Here is a 7,500-nt window from a genome sequence, read left to right as displayed (position 1 = left end):
GCTTTTCCTTGTCTTTCTTTAATCCTTCTTCCCCTCATTACAGATCCTTCAAAAAGGGATTCGCTCATTGTATTACTCACAACCTCGTGGTTTCGACCCTCATTTCGCTTTAGATTCTTCGTCTTCGGACGAAGTTTTCTCCCCCTCCTTCTCTTCCACCTCTTCCTCCCCCTCCCCCTCTTCCTCCTCTGCCTCCTCCTTCCACCTTCATTTCATTCTCTCTTCTCCTTCTTGTACTATGACTTCTCTTCCTCATCATGTTTTTTTTTTTTTTTTTTTTTTTTTGCTCGGGATGTTGATTGCCGTTCAGCCCCCTACCAACAAAAGGAGTCAGATTTATTTCATCTTATTTTTTGTTTTTATTTGTTTTACTTTTTTCCATGTCTTAACATTCTCGGGAATACATGACAGTTTCTGGGAGAGCCATGACGTCATGCACTTGTACGACAAATTGCAGTGTCGCCACTCGTTGACGAGGCAATGAAACAGGTCAATCTTTTGAGTTCTTGGAGTTGGGGGGATGGGAAGCGTGTGTGTTTTGGAGGTTTTGTAGCAGAGGATGAGTAAGATCTTCCATGCATGTGCCTCCTCTTCCTCCTCCTCCTCCTCCTTCTCCTCTTCCTCCTCTTCCTGTTCTTCACTTCCTTTCTCTCCTTTTCCTCCTCTTCCTCTACCTCTTCCTGCTCTGCACTTCCTTCTTCTTCCTCAATTTCCTCTTCCTATTCATCTTGTTTCACCTGGTCTTTTTCCTCATTGTCCTCTTCCTTCTCATCATTCTTTTCTCTTTTTCTTCCTCCTCTTCCTCCTCATCCCCTCTTCCCCTCCTTTATCTCTTTGTCCAACTATTCCTCCTACCTCTCCTCCTTTATTGCAGCTCCTCCTACTGCTCCTTGTACCCCTCTTCCTCCTTTTCTTCCTTCCTCTTCCTCTATCTTATACTCCTGATCTTCCTCCTCCTTCGACTCCTCTCCTTCCTTATTTCTTTCTTCACCTCCTCCTCCTCCTCCTAATCTTCTTGCTCCTTCCACTCCTCTTCCTCTTCTTCCTCCATCCTTCCTCCTCTTCCTCGATCTTATACTCCTGATCTTCCTCCTCCTCCGACTCTTCTCCTTCCTTATTTCTTTCTTCCTCCTCCTCCTCCTCCTCCTAAGCTTTCTGCTCCTTCCACTCCTCTTCCTCCTCTTCCTCCATCCTCCCTCCTCTTTCTCTCTCTTTGGCCATTGATCCCTCTCCAACACCTTCGAAGTCATGATTAAGCTTCAACCCCGATCATCTTTTTCTTAATCTTTTTCCTTTTTTTTTCCTTTTTTTTTCTGTTTCCTCACATTTTTTCCTTTTCTTTTTTCTACTTTGATTTCTACGTTATGTTCATTTTCCCTTTCTTCATTAGCTCCATTTTTCTTGTGCCTCTTGTTCAACGTCTTTGAATTTTTCTTTTTACTTTTTCTAAGTTCTATTTTTTTTCTGATTTTATGTACTCCCACCTTTGTTTTTGTTTTGTTTGTTAATCTATTTATTTGTTTATTATCTTTTTGTCTTGCTTAGTGTTCGTTTTCTCTCTACTTCATCCCCTTTCTCTCTCTCACTCTCTCTCTCTCTCTCTCTCTCTCTCTCTCTCTCTCTCTCTCTCTCCCTCTCTATCTCTCTCTCTCTCGCTCCCTCCCTCTCTATCTCTCTCTCTCTCTTTCTCTCTTTCTCTCTCTCTCTCTCTCTCCCTCGCTCTCTCTCTCTCTCGCCCTTGTATTCTAGCTAACAACGATTCATTTTGCGAACTCTCTTCGTCCTCTTCCTTTTCTTACGTCCTTCTCCTCCTCCTCCTCCCCCTCCTCCTCCTCCTCCTCCTCCTCCTCCTCCTCCTCCTCCTCCTACTTTTCTCTCTTCTCCTCTTGTGCCTTTCTTTTCCTCCTCCGCACCCTCTTCCTCCTCCTCTTCCTTCTCGTCCTTTTCCTCCTCCGCATCCTCTTCCTTCTCCTCCTTTTCCTCCTCCGCATCCTCTTCCTCTTCATTCTTCTCCTCCTTTTTCTCCTCCTTTTCTTCTTCTTTTCCCTCTTGTCTCTTCCTCCTCCTCATTCCTCCTCCTCCTCTTCCTCCTAATCAGCCTCATGTTACTCCTCGTCCTGTTGCTTCTGGTTCCACTTACCTCCTGCTGGGACTCCTACTGCTTACCTGCTTCTGCTTCTGCTGTCCGAACCTGCTGCCGTTCGTCCCCGTGGTTCACCTGCTGCCTTTGCCTGCTATCACTCTCCCTCTGCCTCACCTACTGCCACCCGACCTCTGCTTCACCTGCTGCCCCGGACTGGTCTTGCAACTGCTGCCACCCGACCTCTGCTTCACCTGCTGCCACCCGACCTCTGCTTCACCTGCTGCCATCCGACCTCTGCTTCACCTGCTGCCCTGGACTGCTCATACTCCTCCTAGCCGTCCGTCGCTCGCCTGCTCCCAGCTGTACAAAGCCTCATTCATTCATTGTCTTCGTCTTTTGATTATGAAAGCGACTCTCTTGTCTCGTTGCCTGCCGCTCGACCTGGAGAGTGAGTCTGCCTCTCTCTCTCTCTCTCTCTCTCTCTCTCTCTCTCTCTCTCTCTCTCTCTCTCTCTCTCTCTCTCTCTCTCTCTCTCTCTCTCTCTCTCTCTCTCTCTCTCTCTCTCTAGCTCTCTCTTTCTCTCTCGTTTATCTCTCGTTCAGTAATTATATCTTTTACATCTCGGTGACTGTCCTCCGCCCCTCATCACGGCTTAGTGGCACTGTACCTTTGCACAGTGCCACGCTGCTGCTGCTGCTGAACGCGTTGCTGCTTATTGGACGGCCTCTTTATTGTCTGCCGCCTCCTCCTCCTCCTCCTCCTCCTCCTCCTCCTCCTCTTCCATCACTTCCTCTTCTTCCTACTTCCTCTCTTTCTCCTCCTCCCTCCTTTTCTCCCCCTCCCTCTCTTTCTCCTAATCCACCTCTTTCTTTTTCTCCTTCCCCATTTTCTCTACTCTCTTATTCTCACTCCACTCATTTTCTCCTCTCTCTTTCTCCACAATATTTTCATTTCTTTTCCTTCTCTCTTTTTCTTCCTCTTACTCTCCTTCTCCTCCCTCTTTTTCTCCTCCTCCCTCTCTTTCTCCCACTCCCTCTGTCTCCTACTCACTCTCTTTCTCCATCTCCTTTTCTTCCACCTCCTCCCCCTCTTTCCTCTACTCTACTATCTACCTCTCCTTCTATTCATTTTCCTCTCTTTATACTCCTTATTTTCATTTCTTCTCCCTCTCTCTTTTCCTTCCCCTAACTCTCTTTCTCCTCCCTTCTCTTTCTCTTACTCCCTCTCTTTCTCCTTCTCCCTCTCTTTCTCCTTCTCCCCCTCTTTCTTTCCCTCTCCTCCTCCCCCTCTTCCTTCTCCCGCTTCTGTTCCTCTTGATCCTCCTGCTGGTCCTCCTCCTTGTATTCCTCCTCCTGGTCTTCTTTCTCCTCTTCTTCCTCCTCCTCTCCTCCTCCTCCTCATCTTCCTTCCCTTGTTCCCAGTCCACCTTACCCTAATTATGCTTCTTTTGCTCGACGTAGTCCTCTTCCTCTTCCTCCTCCTCCTCTTCTTCGTGTTCCTATTTCTTCCCTTCTCTCTCCTCCTTTTCCTTCTCCTCCTACTCCTCCTACTCCTCATCCTCATCCCCGTCCTCATCCTCCTCATCCTCACCTTCCTTCCTGTGCCGGCTGGCCAGGAATCGCAAACTTCTTCTCCAAGCTTATTGTATCATTTTCTCTTCCTTTTGCCTCGTGGTGTTCCCGTTTCCAGTAAGGGTCAGGATAAAACAAAAGGAAACACGCACACACACACACACACACACACACACACACACACACACACACACACACACACACACACACACACACACACACACACACACACACGCACGCACCAGGTGATTTCATTCACCTGAAGGGATCCTTATATTTTTTCATTGTGATTTTTATCGTTGGATTTGGTTGTCTGTGTTATAATCATGACATTTAAATCAGAACTTGAGCCAAAAAGGTAAACACCAGAAGGTACTGAGTGGCTACGGCCGAAGCCGTTACTTGTGCTCCTATTATATGCGCTTTGGGGACAATTGGAGCAGGTAACATTCACTGCTGGGAATCGGAGAGCAGCGCGGGATTCGAACACAGAAGTAAGTAAAAGCGAGACCAGCTTTTTTTTTTTTTTTTTTTTTTTTTTTTGACAATTATCATATTCGATTGAGGTGGTGGACTTGGGTCAGAACGAAGTGTCCAAAGATCGAGACCCCAAAGGAGGCTCGGAACCATCCTTGAGGTGAATGTTATCGACATATGTTAACACAGAAAGCGCGTTTTCCTGGCAAAGGACGTTGAAATTGTTACTTTTTTATTTCGAAATTCAGAATTTAATAAATTTTTACTCATAGATTTTTCGAAAAAGGATCTCCGTGAATGTGAATATTGTACTTATCCAAATATGAATATGAATATTTTCTGTAGCTCTTTTGTAGTAATCTGTAGAAGTTGGATCAATGAAATGTTTTAGAAAAATTATAGAAGACATGATTACTGGAACACACACATGCACGCGCGCACACATACAATCACTCTCTCTCTCTCTCTCTCTCTCTCTCTCACACACACACACACACACACACACACAAAGGATAGTTATAGAAGTTATGAAAAAGAATAGTTTCCCACACAGAGTGGTAGATATCTGGGACAAATTGAATGAGGCAACAGTGTGTGCAGAAACTATACAAGAATTAAAAAACAAACAAGATACTGAAAGATACAAAGACGGGTCACTGCGAGCATAGCTCTCTTCCCGTATAATACAACTAGGTAATACAACTAGGTAAATACACACACACACACACACACACACACACACACACACACACACACACACACACACACACACACACACACACACACACACACACCAGCACCTACGTGGTCATCACACCAGTCTTCTTCAACACCATCACCACCACCACCCGCGGCCGCCCCATAGAGCTCTATTTCTGCTTGACAAGACTTCATTACTCCCATTGCTTGTTGTTGCTGGATTACGGGATGTCCCTCTCTCGGCGGCGGCGGCGGCGCGGACGTCGAGCTGCCCGCTCCCGAGGCGTCCGGGCCGAGGGCGCCGAGGTAAGGAGGAGGAGGGGGAGGAGGAGGAGGAAGAGGATAAAAAAACAAAGAAGAGGAGGAGAAGGAGGAGGAGGTGGATCAAAAACAAAGAAGGGAAGGAGAGGATCAAAAATGAAGAAGAGGAGAAGGAGGAGGAAAAGGATCAGAAAACAAAGAAGAGGAGGAGGAGGAGGAGGGAGAGGATCAAAAACAAGGAAGAGGAGGAGGAGGATCAAAAATGAAGAAAAGCAGGAGGAGGAGGAGGAAAAGGATCAGAAAACAAAGAAGAGGAGGAGGAGTGAGAGGATCAAAAACAAGGAAGAAGAGGAGGAGGAGGATAAAAAAATGAAGAAGAGGAGGAGGAGGATAGAAAATTAAGAAGAGAAAGGAGTGAAGGAGGAATAAGGAGAGGGAAGATAGAGGAAGAGGAGAAGGAAGATGAACAAGGGAAGAGGAGGAAGATACAAAGTAAAGAGGAGGAGGAGGAGGTGGAGGAGGGTTGGGAAATATTAAGAAGTGAGAGAGGAATAAAGAGAAGGAAGATAGAGGAGAGGGAGAAGTAAGACTAAAAGGGAAGGAGCGGAAGATACAAAATGAAGAAGTGGAAGAAGAAGAGGAGAAAGGAGATGAAAGATGAAGTTGGATGGAAGAAAAGAGAGGAAAGAGAGGAGGATGAAAAATGAAGAAGAGGAGGAGGAGGAAGGAGAGGGAAGATAGAAGATGAAGATAAAGACAAGGAAAAGGATGCAAAATAAGATCGAGGAGGAAGAAAAAGAGGGAAGAGGAGGACGAGGAAGAACAAAAGGAAGAATAGGAAAACAATGACAAATGATGAGGAGGAAGAGGAAAAGAACGAGGAGAAGGACGAGGAGGAAATGGAGGAAGAAAACGAAGAGGAGGAGGAGGAGGAGGAGGAAGAGACAACAGGCAAAATAGAATAATATGAAAACGGGAATTTAAGAAGAAAAAAAAAGAGAAATTAATTCATAATCGCGTACGCGTATCAATTGGTTCAGAAAGGTGAGATTGGGAAGAGAATCCCAGTGGGGGAAGAGAGGTCATGATTATACAAATAGATTTTGAAAATAAAAGTGAGAGAAAGGCTGCGTAGAGTATCAAAGTGGAAGGGGATTATTACCACTATTGAAAGCAATATTGTTATTGGTTTTATTATTTTATGCTAACTTTGTTATTATCATTATTATTATTTGTATTATTATTATCATTATTATTATTATTATCATTATCATTATCATTACCACATTTTTATTTTAATCATCATTATCAGTATTACTATTATTGTCATTATTATTATTATTATTATTATTATTATTATTATTATTATTATTATTATCATCATCATTATTGTTATTATTATTATTATTATCATTATTATTATTATTATTATCGTTATCATTATTATTATTATTATCATTATCATTATTATTATTATTATTATTATTATTATTATTACTATCATCATCAGTATTATTGTCATCCAGGAGGAGTCAAGAAAAGGAGGTAGGGGTGGTGAATGGGAGTGGAGTATGTGGGGATGAAATGGGTGGGAGTGGATTTATGCCTTTGACTTTGGCTACCTCCCTTGTAAGGGGAAAAAACCCTGGTATGTATTATTATCATCGTCATCATCATTATTATTATTATCATTATTATTATTATTATTATTATTATTATTATTGTTCTTGTATCTATTATTATTATTATTATTATTATTATTATTATTATTATTATTATCATTAATACTATTATTATTATTGTTATTATTATTATTATTATTGTTATTATTATTATTATTATTATTATTATTGACGTCGTCATCATCATCATGATCATCATGATCATCATCATCATCATCATCATCATCATCATCATCATCATCATCATCATCATCATCATCATCATCATCATCATCATTATTATTATTATTATTATTATTATTATTATTATTATATTTGATATCAGTACTATCATTTTAATGTCACTTAGTGTTGTACTTTCAACTCTCCGGTACATATGTGAGTGACTACGATAAAACAGCGATAAACAACCAATATTGAAACACTGTTACTAGAATAAAATGTTTGATTAATTAATAATTAGATAATTCGAAATTAAATGCACACTAATTGTTTGATAAAAGTTTTCAAAAACATTTCTCTCTAAGAGGTGCTGTTATTAACAAACAAGAATTTTAAATCAATTGTAAAAATAGGATTGTCGAAAAAAGGTGATAAAATGACGAAGGCATCTTGAAAAGGGTAATGAGATCCTTATGAAAAGGCGGAAAATAAGAAGATTGAAGAAGAAGGACAAAAGCTTTGGTAAAGAAGAAAGACGGTCTCCAAGATAAGGTTGACAGAAAGT

Source organism: Oratosquilla oratoria, chromosome 1, assembly GCF_046742065.1.
Source record: "Oratosquilla oratoria isolate Oo_2021 chromosome 1, ASM4674206v1, whole genome shotgun sequence".
Taxonomy (NCBI): Eukaryota; Metazoa; Arthropoda; class Malacostraca; order Stomatopoda; family Squillidae; genus Oratosquilla; species Oratosquilla oratoria.
The sequence above is the reverse complement of the archived record's forward strand: the minus strand, read 5'-3'. Positions refer to the sequence as shown.